Here is a 17,661-nt window from a genome sequence, read left to right as displayed (position 1 = left end):
CCAGCATTTGTTCTTGACTGTCTTTTGAATATAAGCCATTTTAACTAGCAGGAGATGATAAACCATTGTCATTTTAATTTGCATTTCTCTGATTATTAATGATATTGAGCACCTTTTCATATGCCTGTTTATGTCATTTTTAGAGAAATGTTTATTTGAATATTTTGCCTATTTTTTTGTTAGACTATTAGATTTCTTCCTGTAGGGTTGTTTGGACTCCTTATATATTCTGATTATGAATCCCATCTGATAGGCACTTTTCAATATTTTCTCCCATTCTGTGGGTTGTCTTTTCACTTTGATGTTTGTATCCTTTGCTCTGCACAAGCTTTTTAACTTGATGTGGTCCTATTTGTCCATTTTTGCTTAGGTTGCCTGTGCTTGTGGGCTAGTGCTCGAGAAATTTTTGCCCAGACAAATGTCCTAGAGATTTTCCCCAATGTCACAGTTTGAGATCTTAGATTTAAGTCTGTAATCCATTTGAATTTGATTTTTGTACACAGTGAGAGATAGGGGTCTAGTCTTACTCTGCAAATGGATATCTGGTTTTCGTATCATCGTTTACTGAAGAGACTGTCTTTCACCGAGTGTATATTCTTGGCAACTTTGTCAAAAATGAGTTCTCTGTAGGTATGTGGCTTTGATTCTAGGTTCTCTTTTCTGTTCCATTGGTCTATGTGTCTCTTTTTATGCCAGAACTGTGCTGTTTTGGTTAGCATCACTCTGTAGTAGAATTTGAAGACAGGTAATGTAATTCCTCAAGATTTTTTTAAAAAATTTTATTTGCTTCAAGTAGATTTGTCTATTCTGGGTGTTTTTTGGTTCCATATAGATTTTAGGATCAAATTTTTCTATTTCTGTGAAAAATGTCATTGAATCTGTAGATTGCTTTGAGTAGTATGAACATTTTAACAATATTGATTCTTCTAGTTCATGGACATGAAGTGTTTTTTCCTTATGTTGTGTCCTCTTCACTTTCTTTTATCCATATTTTATAGTTTTCATAGTGGAGATCTTTCACTTCTTAGGTGAAGTTAATTCCTATGTATTTAATTTTATGTGTGGCTATTGTAAATGGAATTACTTTTTAAATTTCATTTTCATGTTGTTCACTGTTGGCATTTAGAACCACTACTGATTTTTGTTTGTTGATTTTGTATCCTGCAACTTTACTGAATTTATCAGTTCTAATAGTTTTTTGGTGGCATCTTTAAGTTTTTCCAAATATATAATATTATCTATAAACAAAGATACTTTGACTTATTTCTTTCCAATTTGGATGCCCTTTATTTCTTTTCTTTTTGTTTTTGAGATGGAGTCTTGCTTTATCGCCAGGCTGGAGTGCAGTGGCGCGATCTCAGCTCACTGCAACCTCTGCCTCCCAGGTTCAAGCAATCCTTCTGCCTCAACCTCCTGAGTAGCTGGGGCTACAGGCATGTGCCACCACACCCAGCTAATTTTTGTATTTTTAGTGGAGACAGAGTTTCACCATGTTGGCCAGGATGGTCTTGATCTCTTGACCTTGTGATTTGCCCACCTTGACCTCCCAAAGTGCTGGGATTTTAGGCCTGAAACACCATGCCCGGCCTTGGATACCCTTTATTTCTTTCTGTTGTCTGACTGCTCCCGCTACGACTTCCAGTACTAGGTTGAGTAACTTATGACAGTGGGCATCCTTGTGGTGTTCCAGAAGAAAAAGCTTTTCATTTTTTCTCCCATATTCAGTATGATACTAGCTATGGGTCTATCACATATGGCTTTAATTACACCGAGCTATGTTCCATTTATATTCAGTTTTTCAGTGTTTTTACCATAAAGGGATGTTGAGCTTTATCAAATGCTTTTCCAGCATTAATAGAAATGATCATATGGTTTTTGTCCTTCATTCTGTTGATTCACTGTATCACATTGATTGATTTGTGTATGTTGAACCATCCTTGCATTCCAGGGGTAAATCTCACTCTGTCATGATGAATGATCTTTTTAATGTATTGTTGAATTTGGTTTGCTAGTATTTTGTTGAAGATTTTTGCATCAATATTTATCAGCTATATTTGCTTGTGGTTTACTTTTTTCAATGTCTTTGGTATCAGAGTAATGCTGACCTCATACAATTAGTTTGAAAGTATTCCATCCTCCTCTATTTTTAAAAATAGTTTAATTCAGGCCAGGCGCGGTGGCTCAAGCTTGTAATCCTAGCACTTTGGGAGGCCGAGACAGGTGGATCATGAGGTCAGGAGATCAAGACCATCGTGGCTAACACTGTGAAACCCCGTCTCTACTAAAAATACAAAAAACTAGCCAGCTGAGGTGGCGGGCGCCTGTAGTCCCAGCTACTCGGGAGACTGAGGCAGGAGAATAGTGTAAACCCGGGAGGCGGAGCTTGCAGTGAGCTGAGATCCGGTCACTGCACTCCAGCCTGGGTGACAGAGCGAGACTCTGTCTCAAAAAAAAAAAAAAAAAATAGTTTAAAATGTTTGGTAGAATTCAATAGTGAAGGCATCAGGTCTTGGGTTTTTTATTTTTATTTTAATTTTTTTACTGAAATACTTTTTATTATTTATTATAGCTTCAATCTTCTTACTTGTATTTGGTCTGTTCAGGTTTTAAATGTCTTCCTATTTCAACCTTGGTAGGTTGTATATATCTAAGAATTTGTTCATTTCTTCTAGATTTTCCAATTAATTGGCATGTTGTTGCTTATAGCAGCCACTAGTGATCCTTTGAATTTCTGCAGTATCAGTTGTAGCATCTCCTTTTTCATTTCTGATTTTATTTATTTGAATCATCTCTCTCTATCTCTGTTTTTTGTTGTTGTTGTTGTTGTTTGTTTTGTAGTTAGGCTGGTTAAAGGTTTGAAAATTTTGCTTAACTTTTCAAAAGCCCATCTTTTTGTTTTATTCTTCTTTTGTAATTTTTTTTTCAATATCAGTTTTATTTGTTTCTCCTTTGATCTTTATTATTTCTTTTCTTCTACTAATTTTGGATTTTGTTTGCTCTTGTTTTTCTCATTCTTTAAGATGCATTATTAGATTGTTCATTTTAAGTTTTTCTTCTTTTTTCATGCAGGCACTTTTAGCTATAAACTTTCCGATTAGTATTGCTTTTTCTGTATCCCATAGGTTTTGGTATGTTGTGTTTCCATTTTCATTTGTTTTAAGAAAGTTTTTGATTTTCTTTTTAATTTCTTCATTGACTCACTGGTTATTTAGGAGTATATAGTTTAATTTTAATGCAATTGTATAGTTTCCAAAATTCCTCTGTTATTAATTTCTAGTTTTATTCCATTATAATCAGAGAAGATGCTTTATATTATTTCAATGTTTTGAGTGTTTTAAGACATTTTGTTACCTAACACATGGTCTGTCCCTGAAAATAATCCATATGCTGAGGAAAAGAATGCATATTCTACAACTTTTGGATAAAATCTTCTGTAAATATCTATTAGATCCATTTCATCTACAGTGCAGATTAAGTCTGATGTTTCTTTGTTGATTTTTCTCTCTGGAAGATCTGTTCAATGCTGAAAGTGAGATGTTGAAGTTGTCAGTCACCATTGTATTGAGGAATATATCTCTCTTTAGCTCTAATAACTTCTGTAATTTTGGCTTTATATATCTGGGTGGTTCAGTGTTGAGTGCATATGTATTTTAAATTGTTATATTCTGTTAATGAATTGACTCCTTTATCATTATATAGTAACCTTCTTTGTCTCTTCTTATAGTTTTGGTCTTGAAATATGTTTGCCTGATAGAAATATAGTGACTCCTGCTCTTTTTGATTTCCATTGGCATGAAATATTTTTCTATTCGTATATTTTCAGTCTATGTGTGTCTTTATAGGTGAAGTATGTTTCTTCTAGGCAACAGATCAATGGGTCTTATTTTTTCATCCATTCAGCTAGTCTATGTCTTTTCATTTAAGAATTTAGATTATTTACATTCAATGTTGTTATTGATAAGAAAGGACTTACATCTTCTAAATTTTTGTTATTTGTTTTCTGGTCTTCTCTTCTTTCTTTCTTTCCTTCCCATCTTCCTCTAGTAAATAGGATTTTGTCTGGTGAAATGATTTAGTTTCTTGCTTTTTATTTTTTGTGAATTTATTGTATATTTTTGAGTTTGAGATTACCATGAGGCTTGTAAATACTATCTTATAACCCATTATTTTAACCTGATAACAACTTAAAATTGTTTGCATAAACAAACAAGCAAAAATAACACTAATAAAAACTCTAGGCCTTAACTTTATCCCCTGACTTTTAAACTTTTTGTTTCTATTTATATTTTGTTGTACTAAGTCTTAAAAAGTTTTTGTAATTATTATTTTTGATTGATTCATCATTTAGTCTTCCTACTTAGGATAAGAGTAGTTTACACACTACAGTTACAGTGTTATTATATTCTGTGTTTCTGTCTACTTACTACTACCTGTGAATTTTGTACCTTCAGGTGGTTATATGTTGCTCCTTAGCACCCTTTTCATTCTGATTGAGGGATTATCTTCAGCATTTCTTGTAGGACAGGTCTGGAATTGACGAAGTCCCTAGCTTTTTTTTTGTCTGGGAAAGTCTCTATTTCTTCTTCATATTTGAAGGGTATGTATTTTTTACTGGATATACTATCTAGGGTAAGAGTTTTTTGTTTTTTGTTTTTTTCCTTCAATACATTAAATATGTTATGCCACTTTCTCCTAGCCTGTAAGGTTACCACTGAGAAGTCTGCTGCCAGATGTATTGAAGTTCCATTTTATGTTACTTACTTTTTTATTCTCTTGCTGCTTTTAGGATACCTTCTTAATTCTTGACTTTTGGGAGTTGGCTTATTGAATGCCTTGAGGTAGTCTTCTTTGTGTTAAATCTGCTTGGTGTTCTGGAACCCTCTTGAGTTTGGCTATTGATACCTTTCTTTAGGTTTGGAACATTCTTTATTATTATTCCTTTGCATAAACTTTTTATCCCTATCTCTTTCTCTACCTTCCCATTAAGGGCAATAACTTTCAGATTTGCCCTTTTGAGACTGTTTTCTAGATCCTGTAGGCATGCTTCATTGTTTTTTATTCTTTTTCTTTTTCTCCTCTTACTATGTATTTCCAAATAGCCTGTCTTCAAGCTCACTAGTTCCAGAATGTCTGCTTAATTCTTTTTAATTATTTTAATCTCTTTGTTACATTTATCCGATAGGCTTCTGAATTCCTTCTCTGTGTTGTTTTGAATTTCTTTGCGTTTCCTCACCACAGATGTTTTGAATTCTCTGTATGAAAGGCCACATGTCTTTGTTTACCTAGGTTTGGTCCCTGGTGCCTTATTTAGTTCATTTGTTGAGGCCATGTTTTCCTGGAAGGTATTGATGCTGGTAGATGTTCTTTGGTGTCTAGGCATTGAAGAGTTAGGTATTTATTGTCGTCTTCACTGTCTGGGCTTATTTGTAGCTGCCCTTCTTGGGAAGGTTTTCCAGATATTTGAAAGGACTTGAGTGTTGTGATCTAAGCTGCATCTGGTTTAGGGAGCACCCCAAGCCCAGTAATGCTGTGGTTCTTGCAGACTTGTAGAAATACTGCCTTGATGTTCTTGAACAAGATCCAGGAGAATTCTCTAGATTACCAGGTAGAGACTCTTGTTCTATTCCCTTACATTCTCTCAAACATACATGGTCTCTCTCTGTGTTCTGAACCATCTGAAGCAGGGGGGTGGAGTGACACAAGCACTCTTGTGGCCACCACCACTGTGACTACACTGGGTCAGACTTAAAGCTACCACAGCACTGGGTCTACCCAAGGCCTGATGTAACTACTCCCTGGCTACTACCTATGTTCACTGAATGCCCTGGGGCTCTGCAGTCAGATGGTGTCAAAGCCAGAGAGGGCTCTTCTCTTCCGTTCATTGCAGCAAAGTCCCCCAGGCCCTGGATCAGTCTAGAAGTGCCATCCAGGAGTCAGGGACTGGAGTCAAAAACCTTAGAAGTCTACCTGGTGTTCTATTGTATTATGGCTGAGCCAGCACTCAAACCACAAGATGCAGTCCTTCCCATTCTTCCCTCCCCTTTCCAAATGCAGAGGATCCTCACCCTGTAGGCCCCGAGGAGCACTGCCAGACTATTGCTGATGTTCCCTTAAGGCCCAAGGTTTATTAAGTCAGCCTGTGGTGAATGCTGCCTCAACTGGGACTCCTGCTTCAGGACAATGGGCTCCCCTCTGGCTCAGGAAAGTCCAGAAATGTCTTCCAAGAGTCAAATCTTGGAAATGGGGACTCCAAGAACTCACTTGTTACTCTACGTCTCTGTGGCCATGCTGGTATTAAAGATGTAATAAAAAGTCCCCTTTACTTTTTCCTCTGCTTTTCTCAAGCAGGAGTTTTGTCCCACAACCACCACAGCTGGTAAAGTGCTGAGTCTCACCTGAAGCCAGCAAGTCTCAGAGGCTCACCTGAGGCCCTTAATGTACTACCTGGGTATCGCTGTTGGCTATTTAGGGCCCAAGGGTTCTTCAGTTAGCAGGTGATAAATCTTGCCAGGACTGGGCTCTTTTCTTCAAGGCAATGGGTTCCCTTCTGCCCCAGGTTGTGTCTAAAAATGTCATCTGGGAACTAGGACCTGGAATGGGGGCCTCATTAGCCCTATTCTGCTGTGACTGAGCTGGTATCCTCCATGCAAGACAAAGTCCTCTCCACTTTTCCCTCTTCTCTCTTCAAGCAGAGGGCAGGGGTCTCTTTTGGAGCCATGAGCTGTGCAGCCAGGGGCTAGGGAAAGGGCAATGCCAGCACCCCTTGGCTGCCCCAGCTGGTGTCTCAGTATGTCACTTGTCTCCCCAGTCCACTGTCTCTGGGCCTATTTTGGCACTAGGACTCATCTAAGAGTTGCAGTCCTTATGGCTTAGGGTGCCTTTCATGTTTATTTGGGAAGACACAGAGTTCTGTACTCTTGGTAGTGAGTTTTGTGGGCACTCAAGTTTGTACCACTGGCATCAGTGATTCCCTTCTGGTTAGGGCTGGTTTAAATGCTCCCTCCATAGGTGGGCATCAGCTGAGTTTAGTCTGACTTTCCTTTCTGCTCTAGCAGGACAGCACTGAGTTCAAGGCCTCACAACTGCTGTGTTCTTCATCCCCCAGGTCCCAGACTCACGGTCTGTACCCCACTGTGGCTGGGAGGTGTGTGAGGGGTGGCAATGGTGATTCAGGACTGTTTTTTCTATGTATCCAGTGCCTCTTTCAGTGATCTGAAGTTAAGGCCAGGTACTATGACTGCTCACCTGAGTTTTAGTTCTGATGAAGGTGTTTCTTCTGCATAAATATTTGTTAACTCGGTGCCCCCACAGTGGGAACCATCCGTGAAGCTGTCTATTCTGTCATCTTGGTCTGCCTCCGCTCTGCTCATATTTTCATTAGAATATTTGCATTTATGTTTATAAGAAAGAATGAACTTCCACTTTTATTTTCTGTACTATTAAAATGTTTGTATCAAGATTGTGAAGTGTAATGAACATAATATATATTGGGCAGTTACCATTTAACCCACTATTGTTAGAGGTGGAAATATTTTGTCCTTGAATGTTTGGTATAATTTCTTAGAGAAGCCAGTGGAAACTAGAGAGCATTAGAGAACATGTGTATGCGTGCATGTGTATGTGTGCTCATCTCCAAAGGTTTTTGGTTGCTAATTTGAATAAATAAATATAAGCAAATTAATTTGCTAACTTATCACCTGACTTGATAAGTTACATTTTTGAAAATATTTTCATATTTCATACATATTTCAATTCATTGAGGTAAAGGCATAAATGTGTCCATATTATTATCTTATATTATCATTTTTTACTTTATAATGGTTGAAGGGTTGGAAGCGATATACCCTTACTCATTTCAGCTATTGGCTATTTATACCTCATTCAATGCTCTTTGGATTTAACTTGTTATTGCCACCTGCCCCTGCCCCCTGCCACAATCTCTTGAGATTTTGCAGCCTCTGTTCTTTTCTAATATATACATCCAAGATTATAAATTTCCCTCTAAACAATGTTTGTCCACATACCACACTGTTTGATGTGTGACCCTTTTCTTATTCCTTTCAGTTTTCTTTGACCTAAGGCTTATTTGGAGGGATACATTTTTATTTTGAAACACCTGTATTTCTTTTATTTATAATGTAATTAAATTGTGGCCGCCGGGCGCGGTGGCTCAAGCCTGTAATCCCAGCACTTTGGGAGGCCGAGATGGGCAGATCATGAGGTCAGGAGATCGAGACCATCCTGGCTAACACGGTGAAACTCCGTCTCTACTGAAAACACAAAAAATTAGCCAGGTGTGGTGGCAGGCACCTGTAGTCCCAGCTACTCGGGAGGCTGAGGCAGGAGAATGACGTAAACCTGGAAGGCGGAGTTTGCAGTGAGCTAAGATCCAGCCACTGCACTCCAGCCTGGGCGACAGAGCGAGACTCCTTCTCAAAAAAAAATAAAAATAAAAATAAATTGTGGCCAAAGAAAGTCCTGCTTATAGTTTCAATCTTTTCAATATTTTAAGACTTGTTTATGAACTAAATATATTTCAAAAATTTCACATGATTGAACAGAAAGTGTATTTTGCATTTGTAAGCTCAGTACTTTATATATGTTAATTAGATTGAATTTGGCTATATTGCTTAAAAATTACATATTTCAGTAATATTTCTGATTACTTTTGTAACGAGTTACTTGGGCTGGGCGTGGTGGCTTACACCTGTAATCCCGGCACTTCGGGAAGCCAAGGCGGGTGGATCACGAGGTCAGGAGATCGAGACCACCCTGGCTAACATGGTGAAACACCGTTTCTACTAAAAAGACAAGAATTAGCCAGGCGTGGTGGTGCATGCCTGTAGTGCCAGCTACTCAGGAGGCTGAGGCAGAAGAATTGCCTGAACCCAGGAGGTGGAGGTTGCTGTGAGCCAAGATCGTGTGACTGCACTCCAACCTGGGCAACAGAGTAAGACTGTGCCTCAGAAAAAAAAAAAAAAAATCTCTTAGTTTGATTTGTGGATTTGTCTTTATCTGCTGATATATGGTCAATTCTGAGCTTTCTATATTTTGATGCCATGTGTTTGGGTACATACTTATTTAGAATTGCAAAATGCTTCTGGTGAATCCATTCTGATGAATATATTTTTTGCACTTTTAATCTCTGTTATATCTTCTGTTAAATATGTCTTTTTTTCTCAAATAATTATAGGTACTTGTGGTTGAAGCTTAAATGATATATACCTCTTATCATCCTTTGACTTTTAAGCTTCCTTCATCCTGATGATTTAGACCTGTTTTACCACAATGCAGTACTTTATTTTGTTTTGCTTTATAATTCAGTCTGACAATATTGTCTTTTCATTAGAATTTTGAGTTCACATTTTGATGCTTTATTTTAAATCTATTATCTTAATCTATGATTTCTCTCTCTTTTTCTCTCAGATGACTTTAAACTGAGATATAGTACAGGTGAGTGGTGGTTTTATTTTCAGTTCTTCCGGATCATACTGCTTAAACTTTTGGCATTTTCCTTCAAAACATACAAACCCATCTCCTCCCGCTGGCGGCCCCTGGAATTCAACCTGTATATCTGTAGCAAGTCATGCTGACAGAGACACTACACAACCTCTGAGGTGTCCCCGTGGAGACACAGTGTTTTTAGTTGCTGGGTTTATTAATCTGAGTTTTTGTTTTCTCTTGCATCTGGATTAAATAATTTCTCACTAATGAGTGAGCTGCCTGATGCCTTTGATGCTTCTGCAAACATTTCATTTTTATTTTCTCAAGTTTACTATTTATCCTCAGGGGAGGGGTTTGTCTGATTTACCCAGTATAACATTACTGGATGTACAAGTGTTCACAGAAGCTTTAAAATACATAAATATGCTCCATTTGAATAATTTGTCTTCTGATAGACTGAAGGAAACTGATATAGCCAAGGTAATCTTTAAATATACAGTAGGAATTAAATTAATATGTCATTGAAATGTATACTTAAAACATTCTATGCAGTAAATATTTTTTCTCTTGCAATGTTCTATTGAAGGGAAGAATTTCTCAAATTTGAGCTGTAATTATTGTTTGTAACATTTCTGATTAAAAGAGATCAATATAATTTTTCAATTTTTGAAGACTGACAGAGTTCCCTGTAAAAAAAGGAGCATTATTTTTTAGTACATATTTTTTCTCAAACAATGGTACCATCCTCTTAAGTTTCAATTATCTCATAATGTCTCTAATGAAACTATGTCAGTCATTTTGGTGTACTTTAAACATAGATAACATTATTCTTTAACAACTAGCCTTAAAAACTAATTTGCTCCTTGATCTCAGATACATTCATTGGTCCTTAATGTCATTCCATCAATTATTTTGAATAGCTACTGGGTTATCATTACTCACCACCTGAATGCTTCCTATCAGCTTTGCTGTACTTACGCACATAGGAGTTTTGCAAGGTAAGTCAAATTTAGAGTCATGAAATTGTAATTAAACTATATCAGTATAGCATGGGCCTGGTGGCTCCTGCCTGTAATCCCAGCACTTTGGGAGGCTGAGGCGGGTGGATCACGAGGTCAGGAGTTCAAGAACAACCTGACCAAGATGGTGAAATCCCATCTCTACTAAAAATACAAAAATTAGCTGGGTGTGGTGGCACATACCTGTAAACCCAGCTACTTAGGAGGCTAAGACAGGAGAATCACTTGAACCTGGAAGGCGGAGGTAGCAGTGAGCCGAGATTGTGCCACTGCACTCCAGCATGGGCAACAGAGCAAGACTCCATCTCAAAAAAAAAAAAAAAAAAAATTTATATTGGTACAGACGAGAAAGTAAATAAATGTCTAAATTACATGTCTTAAATATTAATGGACATGTGCTGTGAAACCAAGTTCTATAGCTTCAAAATGAATCCTAAGTAGCCTTCTTTTAAATCTTTTAGGCTACCTTTGTAAAGTAACTCATCATGTAATTATAAAAATTTAGTTCTGTGAACACATTATAATTCACCATGGGAATACCTCTCCATTGATTGTCATTTTAAGTACTTAAAAATGCTGGACTGTGTATAAATATATCAATTCACATATTTGGAATGGGTAAGAAAACATTTAAAGTGTATACATTTAATGTATTTTCAGAAACACATGCATTTCCGTATAAAATACGTAACATTTTTAATAATATTCTGTGGACCATTTTCCTTTCAGTATGTTGTGTATCAGTAATTCATAATGGGAGAAAAAAAGTATCCATCTTTGTGAGTCATTGCTACCTTGCACCACTTTATACTGATACATGTGGCTCCTAGCCACCAAATTTGTTAGTGCTGGTAAAGAAAAAGTAAAGACTTAGGACCGCTGGTAACAATTGCACTGTTAAATTTTGGGGGAGGGGATTTAAGACGAAAAATTTAAATTGACCAAGATGGATGTCTCTTTGGAATCCTTTAATACAACCTGACTTGAACATAGACAATCACAATTACAGATGGGTAAATATTTTCTTGGATCATTTAAACAATACATGAAAAACTAGATAATGTTGCACAGTGGCTGAACCGGCTGCATAGCAGCAGCTTAAGGATCCTCAGTGCAGAAGTGTGAGTGCTTGGGCTGAAGAGCTTGTGTGATGTGGCCCCTCACCTACTGACCAGAAGAACCTCTTGGTAATTGCTACCCTGGCTCAGTGGCCCTCTGTTAAGTTCACCTCAATGGAAATCTTTTTCAGAAGTCTTGGTTCACACTTATATTTCATCACAGAATACAAACTGACCTAAGTTTTACCAGGTGAAACAGGCCACCTTGCTTTGGGCAGCTCCATTCTAATTAAATTGCTTTTAATATATACAGCCATCAAGGACTTGAGATTTTTTTGGTGTAGTAAATACTACCTTTGTTCAATGGGAAAATACCTATTTACTTCTTTGACTAAAAAGAAAAGACCTTTGAATTGTCCCTTGAGGCAAAGCATTTCACCCAGGTACTGCCCCATATATTTTTGCCTGAGAAGTTTGTATCAGGATATTAGGTGTTGATTCGTACTTGGGAAGCTTTGGTGTATATGTGTGTGTGTGTGTGTGTGTGTGTATCATATACATGTGTATATATACATGATATATACATATACATATATACATATGTCTCATATATACATGATATATATGATATACACATATATAAGATATGTCATATATATAACATAATATGTTTTATCTATGCATATACATGATATGTCTTGTGTGTGTGTATGTGTGTGTGTATATATATATCTTTTTTTGAGACAGAGCCTCACTCTGTCACCCAGGTTGGAGTGCAGTGGTATGATCTTGTCTCACTGCAACCTCCGCCTCCCCCATTCAAGCAATTCTCCTTTCTCAGCCTCCTGAGTAGCTGGGATTACAGGTGCCCACCACCACACCCAGCTAATTTTTTGTATTTTTAGTAGAGAACAGGGTTTCACCAGAACTCCTGACCTCGTGATCCGCCCGTCTAAGCCTCCCAAAGTGCTGGGATTAGAGGCATGAGCCACCATGCCTGGTTTAGCTTTGGTATATTTTTAAGATATTTATGAATATCTCTACTCTGCATATTGAGATTTTTCTTCATTCCTAAGAAGTCTGAGAAAAAAAAAGATTTTTGTTTTTTGATGCCACCTATGGTCCCGCATAATATTATTTATTGTTCCCTTTCATCTTAGGGTATCCTGTGAATGATTGCTAAATAATACAATAAAATATATTTAGTTTTAATTAAAATGATTTGACAAAATTATAAAAAACACCAAGTATTTTTCCTTACAATAATGGCTCAGTGATTTCATTCAGAAAGAATGCCCCTGGACCATTCCTATCATTCACCCTCACTTCTTAATAAGCAATAAATTATCTATGAAATATAGCTGTGCTCAAAAACGTGATGTACCTTATGAAGAAAAAAAAATGACCAGATGTTCCTAGCCGAAGGCTGGGGCTGTAATAATAGGCCTCTGGGACAGTGGGACCAACCCAAGAATTAAATAAAAGCTCAGCTCTTGGGAGAGAATAATTTAAAAAACAAGGAGGAGTGCCAGACCTGGATGCTGAGTACAAGAGGAAGCTGGAGGAGATCCCCTTGCCTTTGAATGAGGGCTGAACATGACCATGGCCACAGTTCGGTACCACCTGTCATGAGAAGCGGCTACCCTGCAAGGCAGTAATAAGAGAGAACTGAGATAGACAGCCCCAAATTGGAAACCAGGCCAATCCAGGCCGATGAGAGCCCTCTGATGCCATCACAACATCTGGAGCCTCATCCAGGATCTTGAGAATTTGGGTAGAGGTAACAGCAAAACCTGCAGAAATAAAGGGATGAACAAGAGAAAAAAATGAAACTCACATTTCAAACTAAACTTTTTAAACAAAATTTTATATATGTAAAAATCATACATACGTTATATATGCATGTTAAAATTTTATCTATCATTGTATGTATATACATATATTTATATTTATATACAAAAACCAAACCAGGAGAAATAACAACAGAAATAATGACACAAAACACAAAAAGGTACCCTAAACAAATGAGTTTATAATCCTTAAGGAAATAAAGGAAGGAAAACATCCATAAAAAATCAGTGAAAAATGAATAGGCGAGGTGATGGACAAGGCGGCAGCAGCAATGGCGTAGTTTTCAAATTCTTCGTGATCCGCACCCTGCCCCCACATACACACATTATATTAGGCAAACCATCTTCACTATCTATAGGACATCAGAGCCAATGGCCTATAGACCATATCTACAATAATATGTGGTGACCAGGTAGCCCTATGGTTCTCAAAACACGCGAGGGTTGACACAAACCTCAGACCACACCAGAATCATTTCAACAACCGTGAATAAAGATGGGGAGGGAAAATAAAGCAATTTCGAATGTCGTTGTAAACCAGAGATCATAACATTCATCGATACACAAATTTCTATTAGTGAAAGAGAGGGATAGCAGAGGACAACCGAACTGGCCATGAATGGTGCACGCTGCATTTGCAGGTGTGTGAAGGATGCTGTAGAAACAATCAGTGCTGGAGCAGTCTGAGTCCCAGGACCTCTCTAAATTCATCAGCCAAAGAGCCCTCCAAGGAAAAGCCCCACACAGAGGGGAAGTTTCTGTGAGTAGAATCCACGGTAAGAAGGATAGGAACACTGAAAAGCAAAAGAGAGAAAGGATTCAGACAAAGGGTGGAGAGGGAGCTGAGTTTGAATATCTTAGAGTCTGATGCCATGTTTTTGAAAACAAGTATAACAATAGGTGAGAGTTCCAGAACTTGAGAGTTCCAGAGTGATGAATCCAGAAGGTTATCAAGTTCCAGTCACCTTCTAAGAACAGAGAAAAACCCACGTCACTGAAACATGGGTAGTAGAAAATATTACAGTCAGATTCCATAAAGGTTTTGTAAAAACATTATGAAGAGTAAACAGAATAACAACAGTCTTACAAAATGATATCATACTGGAAAGACATGGCCTCAGAGGGGATATAATCTGTAACCTAATAGTTCAAAACGAGGTAAAATAAATTAAGAAAACAATGAATTTTATGAAAGCGATACATTTTCCGAAAGCAGCAATGGAGTCACGAATACAAATAACAGGAATACGGAAAGAGGGAATTTGAAAAAAAGAGCTGACAGAACTAAGGACATGTTGCTAATGAAATAAACAAACAAAAATTGTTTAAAGAATAAACTAGAAGGAACACAAGAGTGAGTTAACACCAGGGATAGTGCCAAAAGAGAAATAAAATAGAGATAAAAACACAAGTGATCAAGATTTGATAGAAAGTGATATCTGTACAAGACACCTCTGCTGACCTCACATACATGTGGAAGGACACACTGAAGAAATGGAGCAAAAGGCAAAAACTATAACTGAAGAAAACTGCCCTGAAATAAATCAGACTTAAAAGTACATATTTGAAGAACTCATTGTATACTTGGGAAGATCAGCTCTGTGTGGCTAATAAGAAGGATTTTAGTAACACTTTCAACTCTTAAAAAAAAAATTAAAATTTTTTAGCAACTCCTGATCTTGTCCTTAAATCTAAAATCATTCTCATGCTTTCTTTGCTCCTTGCATCTTATTTCTTCTCAATTTGAAGATATCCATTTCAAATTTCTTGAATAATATTTGTGTTTATGATTTTTCCAAATTAATGATCTGTGTAAAGTAAATTCAGTCTCTCTCTAAAGTACCTTTATTTCATCTTTTGTCATGAATCTGGTTCATATGGATATCGAATTTTAGTTTTATCATTATTTTCCTCCACCAATTTCAACACATAAAAAGCACTGTCTACCTGGCATCTCTCATTACTAATGAGAGTCTGATGTAATATATTATCTTATGATTTTGGCAATATTTATTTTCTCTCTGATGTTATTGAAAATACTGCGGCATTTGATGCTAAGAAAATTCACTACACTGTGTCTAGGTGTTAATAAGCTTGTTTCTGATTCTACTCAAGATTTTGTATGATAAAATTGTCTTCAATTTTGGGCATCTATTTTCCCATTATAAATTATCAATTTAAATATACTACCTACTTCTCCATCCATCTTCTTTTCTAATAAATACCCATTGTCCCCCTTTCCACCCATAACAACAACTGTGTGTGTGCCCAAGCATTCTCGTGTGTATGCATGTGTCCTACTATGTATGTATCTGTGTGTGCCTGTCTGTGCCTATTTGTACCTGTGTGTATGTGTCTGTGTGCATGCCTGTGTGAGTGTCTGTGTGTATGCCTGTGTGTGTGTCTGTGTGTATGCCTGTATGTGCCTGTGTGTGCCTGTGTATGCCTGTGTGTCTGTGTGTGTGTCTGTGTGTATGCCTGTGTGTGCCTGTGTGTGTGTCAGTGTGTGTGCCTGTGCATGCCGGTGTGTCTGTGTGTGTGTTTGTGTGTATGCCTGTGTGTATCTGTGTGTGTGCCTGTGTATCTGTGTGTATGCCTGTGTGTCGGTGTGTGTTTGTGTGTACGTCTGTGTGTGCCTGTGTGTCTGTGTGTGTGCCTGTGTATATATCTGTGTGTATGCCTGTGTGTGTCTGTGTGTGTGTTTGTATGCCTGTGTGTGCCTGTGGGTGTGTCTGAGTGTGTGTCTGTGTGTGCAGCTGTGTGTGTCTGCCTGTGTGTGCCCCTGTGTGTCACTGTGTATGTGTTTGTGCGAGTGTTCCTGCATAGGAAGCTACAGCTTATTTTTCCAGATAATTTTTCTAGATTTAAGTTCCACCTTCATTTTTAGGATATAAGGACAATCCTTTCCTAGTTTTGAGCTTGGATATGAATTTTTTAGTATTATATATTTGTAGATGTTCCACTTATCTGTCGTAGAAGCATAGCTGAGAAAAGTGAACTGGTTTCCCTCAATATCATATTAGTCCTAGAACATACCTAACAGTATGTCCCTTAGTTAATACTTTCTAGTTCTTTTTTTGCATTGAAATATTTTACTTCTGTGATTTTTATTTTTATGAAATTATTGATTCTCCAAGTGGTCATATTATCCCTAGAATAAAATTTGAAAAATCACTTGACTCTTTCGTGTCCCAGGGACTGAAAGGAGCCAATGCATTTAGTGGGTATGGATGTGGCTTCTAAGTGCCCCCATGACACTGGAGAAAGTCTTGCTTATGAATTGTCATGCATCCCACATGACAATTAAATGTCTCCTGGAATATACATATAGGCCAAAAACTGTCTACAATTACCTAATCCCAGACTATCTGTCCATTTTAGTTATCAGTAAATTTTATTTTGAATCATTTATTATACACCAAATTGTCCAGATATAGTATAACTCCTTGCTGTACTGGGGAAATATATTTTTGCTTGGAACATTTTCAATAATTTGTTATTTTGGGGAAATATGTCAATAACCATTAGTATTTGTGCCACTGACTCAACACACCTGTATTGGTGTTCAACATTTTGAGATTATTCTGTATATATGTGTAGATATATTTTGAAAACATTTCTTTGTAAAGGTTAAACATTGACATTCAGTTGAATAATTAAAATTATTTTTATATCGTTTTGCACAGTTTGTACTCTTCTAAATCATTTTTTCAGTGAATCCAAACAGTTGTCAAGATGAAGGAAATATTTTGCTAACGTGTTGATAAATATGGGAAAGGTATATCTTAGTTCTGACATGAAGAGAAAAACCATGGACTATTTGAAATGTTTAAAAACCTTCTAACCAGAAGGAAAAAAGCATCAATTTTATGTAAAAATCACATAAAAAGTAATAACTCTCGTAAGTCATGGAATATTGGAGGAAACTAATGTTATGAAGTGTGATAGAAGTTATTAATATGATGATAAAAATTCAAATAATATCTTTTGTCCAATTGAGCAATGATACTGTTTTAATTGTTTTTTAATTGTTAGTTTTTATGGATACATAGTAGGTGCATGTATTTATGGCTACATAAGATGTTTGGATACAGGCATTCTACATGCAATAATCACACCATGGGGAATGGGGCATCCATCCCCTTAAGCATTTATCCTTTGTGTTATAGACAATCAAAAAAATCAATGAGATGTTAATAAGTTTCAAAAGAAAAGGCCACACAACAGACTACAGTCTAACAAATTTTTATTACAAGTCAACAAAATCATTCTGTGTGACAAATGAAGTTT

The sequence above is a fragment of the Mandrillus leucophaeus genome, unplaced genomic scaffold, assembly GCF_000951045.1.
Source record: "Mandrillus leucophaeus isolate KB7577 unplaced genomic scaffold, Mleu.le_1.0 Scaffold2086, whole genome shotgun sequence".
NCBI lineage: Eukaryota > Metazoa > Chordata > Mammalia > Primates > Cercopithecidae > Mandrillus > Mandrillus leucophaeus.
This window is presented reverse-complemented; position numbering follows the sequence as displayed.